The following is a 23,623-nucleotide window of genomic DNA, read 5'->3' as shown; positions in this document are numbered from 1 at the left end:
AAAATAGATATTTTTATAAGATGAGTCGGGAGAACCTTATAAATAATTTAGGACTCTAGGTTAGCAATTCAACCCATTGAAATAAGTTAAGGAAGAGAGGTAAGATTTAGATGAAGTGTGAGGGATATTGTAATCCTAGGCTTATTTGATTTGATATTTACTCAAGTTATTTTTTTTATTTTTCTTAGTTTAAATTTTGGTTAAGTATTTTTAGTTAGTTAATTTAATTATTCGATATTGATTGTTTGGATAAGATTAAATTGTTCAAATTTTAGAACTTAGTAAAATTTTAGATCAATTCTCTGTGGGATCAATACTCTGCTTGCTTATATACTATATATTCGATACGTATACTTGCATAGTAGAATTTTAACTGACAATGTTCACTCACCTTACAATAGCAGGATACTACATCGCGCTTAGTTCAGAGGTGTATCTAGCTATTTCTACTTGCTAGTCGCTCGCTATTTCCTCTGGTACGCCACCACAGTACATTATCTTTACTTTTGCACTTCCTAGCAACAATCCAAATTTGATATCTTGAGTGTATATTGTTTCTACTTCTCTTTTTCATTCAATCATGAATCCTTATTCAATTAACTTATATCTTGACACATTTTTTACCAAAGTTGCCTTTATCCTCGCTTGCGTAATTCTTTAGATTATAAATACCGACAACTTATTTATGACTCTAGCACATATATTTATCTTTTCTAAGGATATTTATCAAGTTCAACCATCATTTCCACACCAATAACCTAGCATATAGCAGCAACTATAAACTTACTTCCATCAAGCATTTTCTAAGTCCACATGCACCACAATTTACTTTTACATGTTGCCACAAGCACAAACAATCAATACATATGTCATTTTTCCTTTCTAGTTGTGATTTAAAGGTTAGAACGCTTACCCACCACTTAATCTAGCTCAAATCACCACGTATTCCAATATTCTTCCATATGTTTGCCTCAGATTCCTTGGATCTTTATTGATCCTTGCTACAACAAACAAAATAGCACATCATAATTGGTTCAAACTACATGCTTTCAAACAAAACATCAATTTCTACCTTCCTTGCCTTGAAATCCACAAGGCAAACCACCAAAATCTTTTCAACCTCAACGATGGTGTGTGGGTGGGGAAGAAAACCTCTCGATTTTCTCTTTTCTCCTCCAAAGTCAAGCCTCTTCTGAGCTTTTCTCTTCGTTTTTCCTTTCTTTCTTTCCTTTCTTCTTTCTTCCTTTCTCTCTCCTAGGGTTTAGTTAGGATGAAAAATGGGGTTGAGAGTTGTGGGTTGGGTGAATAAAGGGGTAGGAGAATGGAGAAGTAAGAAAAGAAGAGAAAGGAGAAGGAAAAACATGATTTTTATGGTGAAGAAAGGAAAATGGCATGGGAGGAAGAAGATGGAGAAGAAAATGCCTTTTGGAGAAGATAAGGATTAGCCATGGATAAGGAAGAAAATAGTCAAAGCTTCCAAAGGAAGCTTTGACCAAGCTCATGGTAAAATTATCGTTTTACCCTCTAAGTTTATCCCTTTTTTAATTTAGTCCTCCCAAAAATCTTTTAATTCCAATTTCCTTCTATTTTTCTTCATTTACATGTGTACAAACAAAATATAAAGTTTGCACTTCAACGCGGTATCACCATAATATTTAAATATATACTTACCTAAGTTAGCTTTATTTATTAAAGACACGCAGGCCCCACTAACGTCGTTTTTCTTTGAAATTCCTTCATTCTTCTTCTCCCCCACTTAGATTGACCATATACTTCTCCTTCATGACTAATTTCGACATCAAATAAAATTTTAATATTTTAATATTATTTTATTAATAAGATATTATTTTAGTAATAAAATATTATTTTATTCCAAGATTTTCCACTTATCTTCTTGGAACCCAAAATGTCTTATTATGCCCCAATTCACTTCCGAATCACTTTTTACCTCGCTAATTCATCCTTAATAAAAATATTATTATTTAATTATTATTTCCTCGCGTGTGAAATATTTTACTCTAGAATATTCCTTTCACCGGCTACTGCTCTCTGACACTTAAATTCACATCAATTAGCTCTTCATCTTATCGATAGGGTTATGTTGACTACTATACGGGGGTACGGGGTATCACACATAGCCAGTTCCTTATCATCATCACAAGATAAACTATCCAATTCTTCTTCAAGGATGCTCGCTTTTAAATCAATGCTTTTCTTCTTTTCTTTAGCTTTTCTCTTGTCTTCTTCTTCCTCTTCCTTGAGTTCCAAATCGTGAGCGAGAAGAGACCCATAAATTTCATCAAGGGTTATGACATTTAAGTCCTTGACTTCACAAATGGCAGTCACCTTTGGCTTTCAATTTTTAGGTAGGCTTCTAAGAAGTCTTTTGACATTTTCATGTTCGGGAATTGGTTTGCCCAGTTGACTAAGTTTATTTGTGCTGTTTGTGAACCTATCTAGCATGCTGGTGATATCGTCACCAGGTTCCATCTTAAACATCTCATAGCTATGGGTTAAGAGAGCTATTTTGAACTCCTTGACTTATCCCTTAATGAATAATCCTAAGTTTGTCCCACAGTCATTTAGTTGTGGTATAGCTTGACACTTTGTTGAATTTAGTGGGAGTTAAAGCACAATGCAGTATATTGATTACTTTAAAATTTGTTTGGACTCTTTTGGTTTCAGCTTCAGTCCATTTAGACTTTGGCGTAGGAATCATCTCATTGGTCACTGCGTTTAAGGTTGAGGGAATGAAGGGTCCATCAGTAATGACATCCCACATTTCATAGTCTATTGCTCTTATATATTTTTACATTTTATTACTCCAATAGGGGGTAATTTGAGCCATCAAACAGAGGTGGTCTGTTTGTTGATTGTCCCTCAGCAGATACTGATTTTTGAAGAGCCATTAGGATCTCCGTTAAGATGTTAAGGCTTGAGAAGAAGGGATAGGCTCTAATATCACTTGTTGGTCCCAAGTAAATGTGCTAGAGGGGGGTTGAATAGCACTTTTTGGCTCGTATTAAAATTGGCTCGGAATTGAGGGTAAGTTTAAGATCAATAATGGCTAATTCGATGCAAGATGAGGGAATGGTTTAAGAATGAATGAAAAAGAAAATTAAAAATAGAGCAGACAATACTTAACAATTTATATTGGTTCGGTCAAAGACCTACATCTGCTACCTTGATTGTTCAACCAAGGATTTTCCAAATCAAATCACTAAAAATGGTGGAATTCCCAAGCTCCCACCAAGCTTTACAATGGCTTTTAGCAGGCTCAGCCACAACCTTTTACAATGGTTTTTCCCAAGATCAACTAAAACCCAAACTAACTTTTCTAGGCTAAGTTAGAACCTATACACCCAATCAAGCAATCCAAGCTTGAATAAATTCCCTTAGAGTGTCTCGCACACTCTAAGTATACAAGGAGAAGAGAAATAAAGGTGTACCTATGATCACTTACTTGATCTAAGTGGTACAAAGTGAAGTGCTTGAATCTTTTACAAGGATAGGATGGAAGTGCAGAAAGAATGTAGAGAGTTTTTGCTGATCTTTGAGCTCTTTTTGTTCTTAAAAGCCTTGGATCTTGTTCTCAGCCGTTGGGAAGGGTTTTTATACTTGAAGAAACATCTATGATGGGTGCTTGACAGATTCTGACCATTGGAAACAATTTGGTGTTGGTTCTAGCCATTAATCTATCTTTTAGCTTGAAATTCAAATTTTTAGACAGAGAGCTCTTAGTCTGCTAACATACTTTTTAGTCGATTAAGTCGGTTCTATTTCTGAACTCGGCTTCTGGCAGTAAGCATTTAGTCGACTAAAAATATCTCTTAGTCGATTAAGTTGGTTTTGTTTCTGAATTTTCCATCTTCATTTTTGAGTTTTGATATTTCCTTTTTAGTGATTAATTTATTGTTAGCATACATTTTCCATCCTACACACTCAAGTAGCATAGTTAGACATAAATGAATGGGAATGTTTTATTATCATCAAAAACTAATGGAGCCAACAAAGGTTTAACCTAAGTTTCTAATTTAATCTAATTAGTGATCAAGCAATTAGAAGCATTAAGAACAGAATAAAATAAACAACTTAAATCAATCAAACATAAGCAAAAGAGAGATAAATAATTCTGACTACATATTTAGTTCAATCATAATCTTAGATTAAAAACTTAGTTTCACATTAAGTCACACATCATCATCAAATTAAGTTTAAATAATAAAAACAAATTAAGAAAATAAAAGAATAATAAAAAAGATAAAACTCAAGAATTATAATCTTGATCTTCCAAGTCTTCTTGAATCCTTCACATTCTTCTCAACTTCAATGACTTTGTGGCTAGACTCTCAGTTGTCAATCTTGTGTTTCGTTCTTCATTTCCTTAAAAGTCCTCTAAAAGGTTGTTTTTATAGGGCTTTAAAGTTAGGCCAAGTTGGGGGAAGAAATAAGTCAATTCCAATCAGGATTTCCTCATCAGACTACATAGGCCACTGCCTCGACCAATTAATTAGCAGAAATCATAATTGTTTTGGGACTACTGGAATATATCAAATTCAAAAAGATTTTTTACCACATTTCAGGCTGAATTGAGCGAAGTGGAAAACATGAAAGTTGTAGCTTTTTCTCTTATCTTTCCAATGGTTTAAGAATCACTTTATTTGAAGCTTTGTAGAGAGATTTATGGTCAAAATAAAAATAACATGTGTAGTAGAAGTCTACACCTTGAAATAGCTCTTCTTCTTCCACTAAAATTCTTTTTTCATCAAACACCTACAAAAACACAAATAAATCAATAACAACCTATCTTAATCACATTAACACCAAATTAAACATAAAATTAACTAAGATTTGATTGACTCACCTAAATTAACTAATTTCAAATAATGCATTACAACATAATAATTTTTAGGCATTACAATAAGAACTAAGCTAAATTACTATCAAAATTAAGCCCAAATAACTCTATAGCATAGAGTTATCATATACACATCTCATGGCATTTCCTTATACCTACTCTTTCATCATATCATATGTAAAATATGCATTACATACATAATCTCATAGAATTCATCATGTTTCCTTAAACATCTCATGTAGTATATGAAAAACGCATCATATATATAACATAATATCTTACTTGAAAACCATCATACAAGCCATCACACATTTCATGCGTCAACACATCTAGTGTACACCTCATACATTCAAGCATTAATCATAAATCATATCTCATACACACACTAGTCCAAAGACCGAAGTAATCGAGTGGACTTAAACATAAGGTGCTTGTCCCCCCTTGTTGAAAACTAATACATAATATCATATTTACATACACAGTAGGTTGAAAATGAATTTTTAAATATTTTCCTCATCCACAAATAAATTTTCAATTCATAAACATTTGCAAAAAAATCATATTCACAAATAAACCTCAAATCATGCTTCCACTTTACATATCAAAATAGTTTTGAAAGTGGTGTATCCACTCACCTAATAGGAAGCTCGATTACAACTCTGATTCCATGTAATCCAGTGTGTTTTCAACATTCCTATTACGCAATATTTATAACAATCAATTTCTAGACTAATAATCTCAAAATACTTAATCTAGCTACTTTCAAAATCTATTTGCTTTTGACTCTAACTACTTTCTCTCTCTAGACAAAGCAGGGAATCCTTAAATCTTCTAAACTTATCTTAGATAAGCTCAAATGTTGAAGGAAATCACAAAAATCTTAGCTTTAATACTTAATAGAAAATTTTGGGCAAAAATCATAAATTTCTAGCACAAGAAATGTGAACTTTAAAGGTTCTAAAGCATAAAAATGACATTTCCATCAACAATCTCAAAACTAAGTTCAAAATCATTGAAAATGAAGATTTTTTACTAGAAAGAAGTTGAAAAGGGTTTAGAAAAGAGTTTACCTTGGCAAAATGGTTGAGGGTTGAGAAACCCTTAGTTATTGTGTCATATTTATAGTTTGGGAAGTGAAAATACACTTTTACCGCTTTTTTGTGACAATGGCATCATCTATCGATAGATCACGACTATCTATTGATAGATGAGCTTTAAAACCTTTTCCAAAAGCTTTCTGATTGCCATTTATCGATAGATCTGGTTATCTATGGATAGATCTGTTCATCTATCCATAAATGTTCTTTAGGGCAGTTTTGATAAAACCTTTCTAGATTGTATCTATCGATAGATGAAGAACATTTATCAATAGACGAATAACATTTATCGATAGATTGGGTCTAGAAAGCAAAAATAAACCTTAGAAACATGTCCAATTGAACTCCTTTTAACACCAAACTTTGTAAATCATCCTAATACATCGAAGCAATAATATTTCCAAGATCAAAACTTACTTTTGAACATTCTAAACACAAAATCATCTCAAAACATTACACCATGAAATTTTCCATTCACAATAACTAAATTCCAAGTTTTCCAAAACACAAGTTAACTTGCTCATCTAAGGATTTCTAACTTAGCAAATCTCACATTAGGGTGGGGTTTCACAATGAGGAGTTAATTTCAACCTTGATGAATATGATTATGAATTTATGGTGGTTAGTATGCTTATGGGTGAATAACTATGAATATTGGCATGTTTGAAGGTCTTTAATGGATTGTGCATATGTTTGGCACTTGGAAACTTAAATATGATACTTAGGTTGAAATATGAATGATAAGTTATGTGAAATTGAGTATGATTGAGAATTAGAAGTTATATGACTAATATATGCATTGATATTGAGCATAACATGATTGATTAAGATGATTATGTATGTTGGAAATGAAGTAAGAGTTTTAAACTTGGAGCTAGAAAGCTAGAAGTGTTAAAAATGGACATTCTAGAGGAAATGTATTGATACATTCAAGAATGCATCGATATATTTGAATTGGGGAGCACTCTATGTAATTGTTATTGATACATTGTTCAAACATATTGATATATTCGAGCCAAGGGACATTCTGTGAAAAATGTATCGATAGATTTTAGGCAATGAGCATTTTGTTTTATTTCTATCGATACATTGCCTCATATATTGATAAATTTGAGATAAATCAGTGAAAATGTATTGATACATGCATGCAAATCTACAAAAAATGTAAGGCATTTGGCAGTCCTCCCATTTGCAGTCTACCTAATTGCAAACAAAAAGAAAGTTGTCCTCATTATCTGCCCTTTTAAAACCCAATGCCCCAATTGAATTTTGCTTTATTCCAGTTTTGCTGGTTGTTTTCCTTTGAATTGCTAGAGATTTGAGGATTCAGGTTGGATAAATCAAGCACTTAAGGTAAGATTTAAGCTTTTGACTGAAGAATTAAAAGAATTTAAGCTTGTTGAGTTGACTAGTTAGAAATTGAGTTAATTTGAAAAGCTAAAAATAATCTGAAAGCTAGAATTCACGTATGAAGTAAAGGATAATTGTGCAAATGTTAATGAAATGTGCTGTTGTTAAATGTTAGGCTATAATGGGAGTATAAACCCTACCAATCAAGTAATTAGTGATTCAGAGAGTATAAGCCAAGGCATTAGTGAGACAAATTTGACAATTGTCGTTGGGAGAGCATTTAAATTGTCAAGGTGAGTGAGGAAATGCATGAAGTAGTAATATAATGACTATGATGTGCATGTATGTTTCTGGTGAAAGTATGATTGTTATGTTCTATGTATATGTATATATATATATATGATGCATGTGTCTAAAAATGTTATGCGTAGACTAGAGAATGTTTACGAATGATGTGTAACACCTAGAAGGACCATGCCTAGCCTAGGTAATGATAAAGTATGTACTATGTCTATAAAGGATTAATGTATGCCATCTTGATGATTGTAGAAATGAACCCTATGACATCAATGATTTTAATGTGAACTATGATGAATCCTAGATTATGAAGTTGATATTTCATATGTGCATTAATGGTTGAATCGTTATGTATTATTAATGGTTATTGAGGAAGACAACTTTTTGTACAAGACCCACAATGTGAATTGACCCAAACATAGTTCATGTATAAGTAAAATGAGAGATAATGATTATCTATGATAAGAACTGAATACATTTTCATCTAAGGATGAATTTTTGATGCTAGAATGATTTGAGGATGAGTGAAGTCCTTTCCCTGCAACTATGTTTCTTCCTACAAAGATGGTGATATAAGTCTTACCTGTGATTCCCACTAGTAATGCTATGATGATCCGCTTATAAGGATCATGGTAAGCAAGGATGGTGGTGTTGGGATGAGCCCTGTAGCCAATTAGAATTGGTTAAGGCTTGATTCCAATCATGCAACAGTATCATTCATGTTGAATGATTTGAGGTTTTCTTTCATCAATAAGACATCAATTATAATGAGTTATAAGTCTAATTGGATGAAGTCCATGAGATTAATATGCCTTGCAAGGAAACTGTAATGGGTTGCAGTTATAAAATTCTTATGCCTAAAAGCATAATCTCAAAATGTTACTGGTCAATGTATCATTAAGACTAGACATCAATGATCCTTAGAGACTAGTCATCAATGATCCTTAGAGACTAGTATATTCTGTGTTCCTTACTTTGGAAGTAAGCAATCGATCTCATAGATTGAAGTATAGAGATACTTGGAACTAGAATATAGGTGCTTGCTTGGGAGAACAAGTTCATTGAACATGACCCGCCATGACAAGTGCATTTGGTAGTACACTCTAGTGTCTATGCAACACTTTTCATGTGTCACTAGTGTAAATAATCCCTAGACTTGAGACACTAGGCTGTCTTATATGTGGAGTGTTATACTTTGATTTCATCCTTACGGGGTGCCTAGCCAAAAATGCCAAAACAGGATGCTTTTTGGTATAGTATGAAGCATGTGAAGGCAAATGAGTGATCAAGATATGTATCATCACCTCAAGTGTTTTAGAGGACATATCCTATCAATTCTTAGTTAACATTAGCTTATTGAAGTCCTTGGCCAAGGCAACATGAAGATTATGAAAAAGGTTTCATAACTCTCTATAAAGCTAATGCTATAATTGCAGGAACAAATATGGAGGTCAAAAAGAGTAGACATTGTACCAAGCTCTTATCATCTCCAAGATATATGATGAGGGAATGAATTACACTGATAGACTGTACACTGAAAGGTTGTCAAAGAACCCTTTGAAGATCCTAACAATTGGGTGGCCATGATGCATTACTAGGTGCCAATCTTGGTCTTTGGAATTGATTATAGATTAATTGATTGAAATTTATATTAATCAATTAAGTCATTAATCAATTCCATTGCCAACATATTGGGAATCTAATGGGTCACACACAATGATTGCATTTGAATTAAATTGGGAGAGTGATGATTTAAGTTATCCTTAAATCACATGCTAGGTAATTAACTTCTATAAACTTAAATAAAAGAGTTTAATAAGTTTTTGGCATAATTCTAAATAGTTATAATTATATGGCCTTAATTGCAAAATATAAAGAAAATTATTTTTGATTTTAATTTCCAAGGACTTAATTAAAAGAGTTTAATTAAGTATGAGCCCAATATTATAATGTGTTGCAATATTGAGGGCTTAATTGCAAAATTGAAGTTATTTTAACCTAACTATATAAGTCACATTTTAACTATTTTCCATATGAGAGTTTTTCACAATTGAAGAAAACGTAGTTTGTGTCAGAAAAAGAGAAATGTTTTCTTTCTTTGCCACCACTGCCTTTATGTGAAAGAGAAAATTGCTTATGAAGCAATTTTCGAGAAAGGTTCGAGTAAGATTGTGAAAAGGAAGAAAGGGACAATTGTTGTCCTCTTTGCTAGCGCAAAGTATTGTTAAAAGCTCCTTCCTTTGTTGAAGGTTCAAGTGCAATCGTGTGTACTACCATTAGAGGCCAAGCACTTGATTTGCTAGGCTTTTTGCTCCTTGTGGTGTTCGCGGGATTGCTTCTGAAAGTGCCATCGTGATTACGAAATTACATGGCAAGGTAACTTTCTAAGCAATAATTTATTTTGTGCTTTTATGTGTTAAATATCACCAAGGTGATCCGTGGGTGGAGGCATGTTTTGTTGTTTAGTTATAAAGTTTTTAATTTTCTTTCCGCTGCGTATTTTGAGCATGCCGTCCATAGCCAAACCCATCAGTGGTATCAGAGCCTTCCTTGGTTCAATTTCAACACATGTTTATATTTATTGTTGTTAATGCCTTGTTGAAAAGGAATATGAGGTGTTCAGGTTTTATTTTAAACAAATTAGTAAGTTTTAAAATTTTACAATTTGTTTTAGTCATTTTTATTTCTAGATAGATTTTAATTGTAAATTTTAAAATTTATTTGTCATAATATTAATCTCGTTTTAATGTCAAAATATTGCAGATTAACAAGTGCATGAGTTGCACAAATTAATTTAACAAATAAAGATTCGATCTCATGACATTATGGTGTGATTTAAATGGTAGAATTCGATTCTGTCCAGCCATGGTATTGGTCCATTTTTAGCCATAAAAGTGAGGCTTAAGTTGTCACGACCCAAATTTTCGAGCCATGACCTACGCAAGGGCCCAATAAACGTAGTCTATTAAGCCCAAGCAAGCCTATCGATTTATCCTACTCATCATTCCATCAAATATCGCTAAGTCATATTTCATACTTTTGAATCAAAATAGTGATATACATTGCCAACCCATACTGGCATTACTCCTTAAAAATTTACATACAATGTCTACAACATGTATTCTAATAATTTACATTAAGTTTGTCTATACAAAACAAAATAACACTCGACTTCCAGCAGAGGGACTTGGATGAATGTTCAGCTACTGAATGCCGAGACACCTACCAAAAGATGGACACAGGTCTACAAGGACACCTCCTCCTAGTTACTGGCTGCCTCGTGATCTGAAAACATGAATTTGAAAATGGTGAGTATAAACCTAGAGAGTGAACAAGGAAGGGAACAAGCATACCATAAGGAATCTTTACCGAAATCATGATGCATTCTTTTTCAAAACAATGCAATTTGTTTCTATTCTTAATAGAAACCCCACATCAAGCCTTTAAATGATTAATCATTTGAAAATCATTAACCCATACATAACGAACCATTTGAAGAATAAAAGCTTCAATATTACACAAGTAAGTCAAATACGACAACGAATTTTCGCTGCAGCGACATTGGGATTTAGTTATTAATCGAACGAGGGTTTCTTAATTGGCCGAAGATTTCTCACTAAACCTCCTCATTTTAAACTTAACTCATTTAATCCTTAATATTGGAAGTCCATGCTCCGATATGGCAGTGAAATTGTAACCCAGAAACAGAACGTTTCTCGCTGCAGTGAAACTCAATCTCGCTGTAGTGAAATTGCTACCCATAAACAGAAAGTTTCTCGCTGCAACGAGAAGCTACGATGTCATTCTCGCTACAGCAAAAATGCAACCTCGCTGCAGCGAGTTTTCGGCCAACCTACTCTTTCAAAACCCGAGAGTTTCTCGTTGCAACAAGAATCATTCTCGCTGCAGCGAAATACAGGGCATCAAATGAAAATTTCCCTTTCTCCCAAAGAAAACCACCCTGCTTGAAATGTTCAAAACCAATATGAAACACATAACAATTTCTCAAGGTTTAACATGTCAAGTTTCACATGCATTACAACCATAAACCATTATCCATCAATCTCCTATAACACACATATTTACATATGTATATTTATATACGCATATACCCATCATCATCATCACACCATCCCATCATCATCATCCTCAGCTCATGTGCACTCCCTACTCGCACATGGCTGGGTCATCACCGGGTTATACGCACTCCCTACTCGCACATAACTATGTCATCCTCGACTTATGCGCACTCCCTACTCACACATAGCTGAGTCAATATAATTACAAAACATTATATTCAAGCATATATGTATATCAACATAATGCAGCCACATAGAAATCCATAATAACCACATATCATAACATAAATCATTTCTCAAGAGCTTGTTCCCAAGACATTCATTTTCATGAAAAATCGTATAAAATCATTCAAATGTTTGTCAAATACATTATATTCCCAAAATAAGTTTTGAAGGCAGTCCACTCACCAAATGATTGTAGAGCCTTTAGATGACTCTAATTCCCCTAATTGTCCAAATGGGATGATGGGGCTTCCTTAAAACCTAGGATCACATTAACATAAACAGTAGATCAATTTACACACTATGAACTCTAAAAGCTATCTCTTAGCTAGTTTTCAATTGCCACATTAAATGGCCATCTATGTTCCCTATCTTAATCACTAAAAGTAATGAACATACTCAACAATAAAACAGCTCATAAATCCCAATTACTAGCCATTTTCTGCAGCTAAAAATCGAGCTTAGTTCATCATTTACCCTAGGGCTCCTTTGTAATCAAATTCCCTTCCAATTACTTCTAATCAATAAAGTAATTCTCTCTTTCTCCCTCTAGAATGCCCAACTAGTGAGAGAAAGTCTGGAAATAAGCTTTATCAAGGGTTTTGAAGTGAGAGGATGAAAGAATTCAAAGGTTCTAGTCAAAAGGGTTCAAAGGTGTGAAAACTAAAGCTAGAGATAGAAAATCATTCAAGCTTCAAATCAAGCTTCCATGGAGTTTTGAAGAAACGTGAGAGAGGAGAAGAAGAAGAAGACCAGCTGCTGGAAAATCTCTAAAAGCTGCTGGAAATTCAAGATATTTATAGGCAATCTTATCTTTTCTCTTAAAATTACAAAAATGCCCTTCCACGAATTAACTTATTCTCCTCCAATTTTTTATGCAACCTTTTTGCTCTTTTAACACTGGGACAAGATCCATAATGGTCTAGACATATTCAAGTTCATAAATACTTAAAATTTTAACCCGAGGTGAAAAATGACCATTTTGCCCCTATTATGAAAATTGTTGAAACTTCTAGTTTTCTTCGTGTTTTCATCAGCACACATCATTTATGCAGTCTTATATCCATTTAAGGCTTAAAATATCACAAAACTTTCTTCTGAAAGCTTATTAAAGAAAATGACGAAACTACCCTTGGCTCGTATTATTACATCTATACTTAGTTACTAGCCTACAGAGGTTAAGGTCTCACATAAATGCTTCATAAAAGGCAGGAAATTTAAAAGATCAATACACATTGGAAATTTTCCAAGATGGGTGATTATGTGTGGCTAATGGTGGAGGTAAAGTTACCAAAATGTGACTAAAACAGTTGTTGTTTGCAATAGAGACAGTCACAGTTTTGTTTGGCTTGGCAACCAATAAAGGCCTAAATTTGCGCAATTAGTTGCACCAATTGGTTGAGGATTTTTTTTTATGAAAAGGTTCCATAAATTATCCAAATTGCTGCCAAGATTTTTAAGGATTTAAACCCTTAGAATTAAGCCTTCATAAAACTGAGTTGGTGGTGTCAAAACCGTTGCTGCCTTTGCAGCAATGAGCCACAGTTTTGAAATTTTTTGACAGCAAAAAACATTTCTTAAAATCCTGAAAAATTACTATGGAATTTTTCCATAAGTTTTCTATGAAGGAAAATTTAATTGGGAATTAAATACCTGATTTGATGCCACCAAATAGCTTCAAAAGAAAGACAAAACCAAAACTACCTTTTCAGATAAAGGTCACGGTTTTGAATTTTTTTTTACAACCAAAAACACCTCCTAAAATCCTGAAAATTTATTCTGGAATAGTTCCATGAGTTATCTATCAAGATAAATTTTATCTCAAAAACCAATTCTGCCTCCTACAGATAAAGGTCACTATTTTTGAATTTTTTGAATAGCCAAATCACCTCTTAAAATCCTGAAAATTTATTTTGGAATATTTCTATGAGTTATCTATCAGGATAAATTTTATTGGAATTAAATTCCTAAAGATACAGCACCATAATGCCACGTAATTAGGACATGTCTGCTATTGTCTGCAGCAAGACACTGTCTTGGTTAAGACATAGAATTTGTCAAAATTTTACACTAATAAATGATCAATTAAATTAGTTAATTGGGTGAGGATAAGTTATGGAATTGGTACCATAGTTATGCTAATTTTTTGAAACATTTAATTTAAGGAATATGATTCCTAAAATTAAGCATCTGAAAGATGATACATTAACGTCCACAAATAAAGAAATGTGATTTCTAAAATTATGGAAGTTAAAATATCTTCATTAGCCAATTAAATATTTATGGAATATGTTCTGTAAAGATTGATCATTTATTTCATAAATTATGGAATGTGATTCCTTAATTTAAGGGTGTCAAAATTTAAATAATTTAAGACTACATTAATTTAGGAATTAGATTCCTTAGAGTAATGGGAGTCTTAATATTTATAGACAAATTTTGTTTTGAATTGACTTCTTACAAAAAGATAATTCTAATTTGACATTAAATTTAAAGATTAAATTGTCTAAGTTATTTCCTAATAAGATTAGGTAAAAATAGACATTCAATCTTTCATTAAATGAGATTAATAATAGGTTTTGTAAAATGTTTAGGAGTACAAATTAAAAAAATGTTAATTTGTAATTTGTAATAAAAATTTAATTATAATCCTAAGAAGATTAGGAATGGATAAATTACTAATTTTGATTAGTAATACTTACCATATATGAATGAAGTTTTCATATATATAGAATTAAATGGTTATATGAAAATTTGAAATTAGCAAAATTCGAATGTTAAAAATTGCCAATCTCAAATACCTCATATGACTAACAATTTCAATGAGACATGTCTTTAAATTTTATTCATATTGATGAATATATGTGGATGACTATGGACTTAGGCCCAATATGATTATGCTATGGTTGAATGTATATTTTTGGTATTTTTGAAATAGGGTTTGCATGTCCTGCCTTATCTCTTTATCTCAGTTTGTAAAATTCTTTCCTTATCTTACTCCCCTCGAATGTAACTCGAGGTTTCTACATTCAAATGTAATTAGAATTACGGTAGATTAGGAATTGAATTTTAGAAAAATTGACGATGGAGATCCAAAGGGCCAAGAAGGACAAGGAGATTACAAGAAAATTTTGAAGATTCTTATATGTAATCCCCTAGGTTTGACCAAGGTAGTTTCCTTTGATGTCTCAAGGAAATTAGTATAGTTAAAGTCCATAATCATCCAAAGTAATTTGCATGTGATAGATTTATTTTATGCAATTTAATAAATACTATGCATGCAAAGATGAGACCCTAATAAAGGCGAAAACAAAATACTTCATTATATATTAAGTCACATGACACGCATGAGCAAGTTGCTTTCCACCATATAGCAAGATAACTTGGATGCTCTTTTAATCGGAGACTTGTTGGGCACACTCAAGGTCACACTTTTACACGAGTATGTTTAAGCTATTGGTAGGTCTTACTCAACTAGTTTCATAAAATCCGGATGCTTGGAAACTTGATTATTATGAAACTAAAGGCAAAGGCTAGGTGAAATATATATGATATGTTTAGGTAATGTGTTGTCACCTAGTTGATCTAGGAGTTGTATAAAGGTACAATTGGTAAGCTCAATTACCTACCTAATCCACTAATCATGGTTTGTTAAGCACACTCAAGGCCATGACTTGATGGATGGGATCCTAGCCCACTAAGAGAATCCTAGTAGAGATCTCTCATGGTGATATGGAAGGTTATCATCTTGCAGAAAATAGTGGGAGAACTATTTAAAATTTTAAAACCTTGTTTTAAATAGTTTATGCATGATATTTACGTATTGCTTTATTTTATCTATTTAGACATAATTTATTTACATGGCTAATAATATGTCACTATGTTGCATCTTGGATGCAAATCAAACTCACTACACCAAACCCTTTTTAAAGGTACCAGGACTTGAGAAATGTTCTCAAGCGAAAGGTTGTTCGTTCCACAATCTCTACCAAAAGCAATTCATAATTAGGAGTGTGCTTCCATGAAATGGAATTTATACTGCCTTAATTATGAATTGGGAAGACAACCACGATAATGGAACTAATTGGGAAATGTTCTCAAACATCTTTATGGTAAAGATGGACAAAAGAGGGACTATAAAAAAAATATTTCCTTAACAGAGTTAAAGAAGGGGAAGCTTATAGAAGCTTCTACTTTGCCAAAGTTTATGATTGAGCTAAAAGTTACTACTATTGTATTAACATCATAAGTATTCGATACTATATGTTGAATGCATTTAAGTAATGACATAAAGCGCAAAACAATAGTAGTAAGTCAATGCTCAATATAAATGTCAAGAAACCTGATTGCATATGATCTCAATTATGGCATTTGAGTCTTTATCATTAATGTAAGAATTAAAGTATGAACATACGTAGATCCTTTTGATTGGGAATCATAGAGCAGCTAGTAATTCTTATATGGCCAAATCAATTTTCAAGCAAAAGTGAATGACCGGGTATGTTCAAAAGGTTTTATACATATAGATGTATACGAACCATTGAACATAAAATGTTATGGAAAATATTCCTAATTCATTAAGTTTACCTAAGACCAAACTGAGATTTTGTCTTGCATACTTAAAGAAATAAAATTTGAAACCTTGAAATGTTCAGAGAATTCAAATATAAGATCATATGAGCTATATAGTATGATGTACTCCTATTAAGATATGATATGAGTGAAGATTACTCTTACTTATTAATTAATTATTCAAAAGATGAATGTAGATTCATGTGAAATGGAACTTTTTTATGAAAAAAACATAGAGATGTTTGTTCAAAGAAGAAAGCAAATTCATCTAGTGATATGATTTGGTCCATATCTCTCCAATACATATGTAGCCAATTATATTATTCCAAACCAATACGATTCCAAGCATACATTGAGATGTATGTATGTAACATCACGGAATAGTCAAAAAAGTTTGAATATTACAATCATAAAGGATCTTGGATTTAGTGGGAGCATGATGACACTAAGAAAGGAGCTTCTTTAGTTATTGCATGGTTACATTGGAATCTAACTCTTAAGATTTTGCATAGAGATGCATAATCATATGTATGAGAACTCCATGGATTTAGTAAGATACATTGAAGATGTATTATTCATATGAGATGAGCTACTAAATATGTTTTTCGTTGGAGTTATACACTTTGTTCTATTAAATGGGATACAAAGGGTTGGATTTAATAATATGTACAAGTGTATTTATCTCATACATAAAATGAGGTTAGTAGGAGTGAATACAATTCTTTAGTGATACAATTACATGGGATGCAATGTGTATAAAAAGAAAGTGCAAAAATTTAAAAGGGGTAGATGGTACAATGAAAAGTGACAAATGCATATGATGCATACAACATAGTTTAGTTAGAATGGTTCCAAAGAAAAAAAAATGACTATGTACATGTATATAATTCAAGTCATATGCATCCTATTAAAAGGGCTCTAATAGGAAGATACTTAGATCGTTAGTCCATGGAACTAATAAAAGGTTTTGAACATTATTAATGTAACAATGGAGCCATACAAGTAGAACCTAGGTCTCATTGGATCTAGATATAGTAATATGACACGATGTGATGCATGGACATGACAAAGATAGATAAAAGCAACTAACCACATTGAAGGGCTCAAGCGAGTCTACATGCAGACATAATTGCTAGATGGATTGAATCCACATATGATGAAGTAGCAATTGGCTTTGTGCTAGTAAGAGATGTTAGGATGAGCCCTGCAGCCAATTGGGATTGGTTAAGGCTTGATTCCAATCATGCAACAGTATCATTCATGTTGAATGTTTTGAGGTTTTCCTTCATCAATAAGACATCAATTATAATGAGTTATAAGTCTAATTGGATGAAGTCCATGACATTAATATGCCTTGCAAGGAAATTGTAAGAGGTTACAATTATGAGATTCCTACGCATTAAAGCATAATCTCAAAATATTCTTGGTCAATGTATCATTGAGACTGGACAACAATGATGCTTAGAGACTGGTATATTCTATGTTCCTTACTTTGAAAATAAGTAATCGATCTCATAGATTGAAGTATAGAGATACTTGGAACTAGAATATAGGTGCTTGCCTGGGAGAGCAAGTTCACTGAACATGACCCGTCATGAGAAGTGCATTTGGTAATACACTCTAGTGTCTATGCAACACTTATCATGTGTCAATCATGTAAATACTCCATAGACTTGAGACATCAGGTTGTCTTATATGTGGAGTGTTATACCTTTATTTCATCCCTATGGGTGCCTAACCAAGGATGCCAAAACAGGATGCTTTTAGGTATAGTATGAAGCATGTGAAGGCAAATGAGTGGTCAAGATAGGAATCATCACCTTAAGTGTTTTATAGGACATATCCTATCTATTATTGGTTAACATTAGCTTATTGAAGTCCTTGGCCAAGGCGACATGGAGATTATGAAAAAGGTTTTGTAACTCTTTATAAAGCTAATGTTATAATTGCAAGAACAAATATGGAGGTCAAAAAGAGTAGACACTGTACCAAGCTCTTATCATCTCCAGATTATATGATGAGGGAATGAATTACACTGATAGACTGTACACTGAAAGGTTGTCAAAGAACCCTTTGACTATCCTAACAATTGGGTGGCCATGATGCATTGCTAGATGCCAATCTTGGTCTATGGAATTGATTATAGATTAATTGATTGAAATTTATAGTAATCAATTAAGTCATTAATCAATTCCATTGCCAACATGTTGGGAATCTAATGGGTCACATACAATGATTGCTATTGAATTAAATTGGGAAAGTGATGATTTAAGTTAGACTTAAATCACATACTAGGTAATTAACTTCTATAAACTTAATTAAAAGAGTTTAATTAAGTTTTAGGCATAATTATAAATAGTTTTAATTATAAGGCCTTGATTGCAAAATATAAGAGAAATTAATTTTGATTTGAATTTCCAAGGACTTACTTAAAAGAGTTTAATTAAGTAATGGACCCAATATTATAATGTGTTATAATATTGGGGACTTAATTGCAAAATTGAAGTTATTTTAACTTAACTATATAAGTCACCTTTTAACTATTTTCCATATGAGAGTTTTTTACAATTGAAGAAAACGTAGTTTTTGTCAAAAAAAGAGAAACGTTTTCTTTCTTTGCCACCACTCCCTTTGTGTGAAAGAGAAAATTGCTTATGAAGCAATTTTCGAGAAAGGTTCGGCTAAGATTGTGAAAAAGAAGAAAATGACAATTGTTGTCCTCTTTGCTAGCACAAAGTATAGTTAAAAACTCCTTCCTTTGTTGAAGGTTTAAGTGCAGACATGTGTACTAGCATTGGAGGCCAAGCACTTGGTTGGCTAGGGTTTTTGCTCCTTGTGGTGTTCGCGGGATTGCTTCGAAAAGTGCCATCTTGATTACTAAATTACATGACAAGGTAACTTTCTAAATAATAATTTATTTTGTGCTTTTATGTGTTAAATATCACCAAGGTGATCCATGGGTGGAGGCATGTTTTGTTGTTTAGTTATAAAGTTTTAAATTTTCTTTCCGCTGCGTATTTTGAGCATGCCACCCATAGCCAAACCGATCAGGTGGTATAAGTCTTACCTGTGATTCCCGCTTGTAGTGCTATGATGCCATCCATTGATTTGATTTTTGATCATGACCATGATTTTCTTTCGGCAACTACGGCGTCGTGCATGATATGAATTTTTTGTTAGTGACTTCAGTACCAAGCATGATATGACATGATATGTTGTCCATCAATTGGCCACTATACATTGACTATGTTATGTCTAGAGAGGACCACCCAATGATTATGATGTTACTATTACATGATGGCATGCCTTACTCTATGAATATGAGAAATGACCTATGTGATGAATTGTGAATTGTATTTGATGAAAAGGCTTAGTTAAGAGCCTTACATATATGTGTTAGACCAAAAGTGACCTCATATAAAGCTTGGAAGTATTCACGAACTTAGCGTTAAGGCAAGTGCTAACACGTATGATAAGCTAGAAATGTGATTAGAGATAGCCATGCAATAGGCTAGTTTGATGTATGTTAGTGCTACTTCAATGGCTACTATTGATGATCCTTGAATATGTATGTCAGGTGATGTTTAACATGATTTATGTGTAAAGAGGTCATAAACCTATGATATTTAAATGTTTTAATGAATATGTGTACCCACGTGTCCTTGCACTATTTATTTATGATTATTGCTCCCTCATAACTCCATTATATAGAGTTATTTTGACACATTTTGTGGTCTTAAGTGGTCAGATCTTTGAGATTTTAGGTGCAGATTATAACATTTTAAATGTTTATCTAGTTTAAGTTTGATTACTTGTTAAGTGGTTAATTTAAGTTATTTTAGTTAAATTTTATGTTATTTTGTTTTAAATTACTTTAAGAGTCGTTATTGCTAATTTCTCTTATTGCTTTTGTTGAAAATTTGATGAAAAAGGCTCATTTGATGAAAATTAGTGCAAGTATGATGATGGCTTAATTCGTATATGTTTTGGTATTTTGACTATATCTCTCTATACAAAACTCCAAATGAGGTTATTCTTAGACCACTAGAATTTTAAGACGAAGGGCTACAATGTTTATGTTTACCAATTCACTCAATTCTAATTGGATCATAGTTAAAATATTTGTCTAACTTGGAGCACTGTAGTAGTGTATATAGACTGAAGATGATGCAGTATTTGGAGTATATCTTTTAATATAGAAGTCCAATTGACATGATTCTTAAGCCATTGGAAAACTAATAGACAACGCTACAACTTTTATGTTTAACACTTTTCTCAGTTCAGAGCAAATCATCATGAAAATTACTTTTGAAGTTGATAAATTGCTGCAGCACTAGGAGAACAAGGTTGTAGCGCTAGTGAAAGGAAGCTCACCATACAATTTTCTAGAGAGCTCAGCACCGTAGCACTGGAGAAGTAGTGCAGCGGTGCTACTGTAGCAAAAACCCAATGCCACAGCACCAAGAAATCAAGGTCGCGGTGCTAGGCAATTTTCCAAAGATAAAAAAAAGCTGATGGGATTTTGGAAATTAGGTTATTTGGAGCCTATTTAAGTGAACTTTTTCAAAGATTTTAAAAGGGAGGCAACAAGCAACTATTCTGAAGATTTGAAGCCAAGAACAAAGCAACAAAACAAGAGAATTGGAGGGAGAATCAAGATCACAAAGCTCCAACTATTAGTTTTCTCTCTTTACTTTTGTATTTTTCTTATTTCCTTTGACTTGGATTAATGGCAAATTTTCTTTGGATGAAGTTTTTATTAGAAATTATGAGCTAAATTATTTTTCTAGGATTGCAATTGAACTCACATGTAATCTACACTTTTAATCTCTTTCTTGCTTATCTTTAATGGGATTTGAATTTTTTATTCCAATTTGTTCTTAATGCTTTTAATTGCTTGATCACCAATTAAATTGATTTAGGAACCTAAACAAACTTGGGAAAAGGAGTTTAGTGTAGACCAAAATTGGGATAGCATATGATCATATTAATTGATTACGTATAGGATAAGGATTGTCACGACCCAATTTCCCGAGCCATGATCGGCGCATGAGCTCAAGGAGCATAGCTCACTAAGCCCAAGCAAGCCTATCCATTTACCTTTGCTTAACAAATTTATCATATCATGCATACACACACACCTTTTTCCGGGTGTGAATATAGCCAAAACACAATGGCATTATCGATAATAATATACATGCACTATACCAGTCATGTATTTAGCAATTTACATTGCATACACATATTCACATTGTTAGATTGTATTCACAATACAAAAGGACCCACGACTTCCAGCGGAGACATTTACAATAAAAGGGATTACTATCGAATGCCAGACACATACTCAAGAGATGCACTACGGGGACTCCTCGATCTAGGGTCCAACAATCACCTGATCTGAAAACATGAATTTTTATGAAACGTGAGTACAATACTCAGTGAGTGAACAAGAAGGGAACAAGCATACCATAAGGAATGTTTATCGAAATCATGATGCATTCATTTTCTCAAAACCATGCAATTGTTTTAGCTCCTTTAAACCCCTCATGTAAACCCCACATAAGTAAATCACTTTACAAAAATCCATGCTCAACTATGGTACCAAAGAAATGGGAAATATGGCAAAAACCCACAAGTTAGCAAAATAGAGAGAAAGTTTCTCGCTGCAGCGAAACAGAGCAACAAGTGAAAAGTTTCCCTTCACTCAACAAAAAGGCCACCCTACTAAACCAACAAAATCAACATAAAACTCATGAAAATTTCCAAAGTGTAAAGTATCAAATTTCACATATAAGTCAACCACATATCACATTCATGAGCTTTCATTTCATAAGTCTAGATATGCATAATTAGATAGATAAACATCAATATCATCATAATCAGACCCGGCTCATGTACATCCCCCCACATCGTGCACATAGCCGGCACCATCGTGTGCATCCCCTCACATCGTGCACAATCAAGGCCATCGTGTACATCCCCCCAAATCGTGCACACAGGCAGTATCATCATCCATCTCTCACGCCACCATCATCACCGACATGTGCATCCCCCCACATTGTGCACACACACGATTACAGTCATTATACACAATAACATTCAACATGCACAACACACACATATATATATATATCATCATATTGCAATAATGTATGAATCTATAGCAATCACATATTACAACATCAAACCATTTAACAAAAGCTTGTTCCCAAGGTACATTTTCTAAGACAAGTTGGATAGAATCTTTCATATTCTCCAAAACAAGTTTGAAAGGCAAGTACACTCACCGGTATCAAAAATCCAAATTTCGGGTGCACTCGGACTAATAGTCCTTAAGCGCAATTCCTTTGCCTTTTCTGGACATCTCACTACCTTGACAAATAACAAAGTCAAGGAATTTACTATATTGTCCCTAAATTGATATAAACTAATTTAAATTACTAATGCTTGATATGTAAATGCAAAAATACGTCCGATTGTCGCTTAATCGTGGTATCGATTAAATTCGATCGATCACCGATTAATTGGCGATTGTGTCCAAATCACCTCCAAATTAATCCATTTCTCCTCTAATACCTTAATTTACCACATACCATTTAAATAAAGCCAAATTCAGCATTAGAACCCTCATAGTTCCTTATAGAAAAATTTGGTCATTTGGTGCACTAGCACCGAAATTTCTTCTACATAACCGTTTCACCTTAATTCATCATTTTCCAAGCCATTTTCCTTGAAATAAAAACAATCCCCCATTGATATTCAGCCCTCATGGTTCGACCAACAAGGAACCCTAGAGAAATTGAATATTTCTTTTGTGTTTTTGTTCATAACCATGCTTAACTATCCCTAAACACTAACATAGTCTAAAATCAAATTATTCCAATAACAATTTCTCTTCCATACCCATTTTTCAGAATTGAATTCATCATGATAACTCAATATTCAACCATGAAAATCACGAACAAAAGCATGGGTAAGCTAGGTATCAAGGAGATTTAAAGAAATTCTAACTTACCTAGCTTGTTTCCTTTCTTCACTTTTTCTTTGTATTTCCACCTAGGTTTTCTTGTTTTTCCCTTTGTTCTTCCTTTGTTCTTGTTACTGGTTGCCTAGGCCGAATATGGTGAGAGAATTGGGGATTTAATGGG

The sequence above is a fragment of the Theobroma cacao genome, chromosome 5, assembly GCF_053813885.1.
Source record: "Theobroma cacao isolate CCN51 chromosome 5, ASM5381388v1, whole genome shotgun sequence".
Lineage (NCBI taxonomy): Eukaryota > Viridiplantae > Streptophyta > Magnoliopsida > Malvales > Malvaceae > Theobroma > Theobroma cacao.
The sequence above is the reverse complement of the archived record's forward strand: the minus strand, read 5'-3'. Positions refer to the sequence as shown.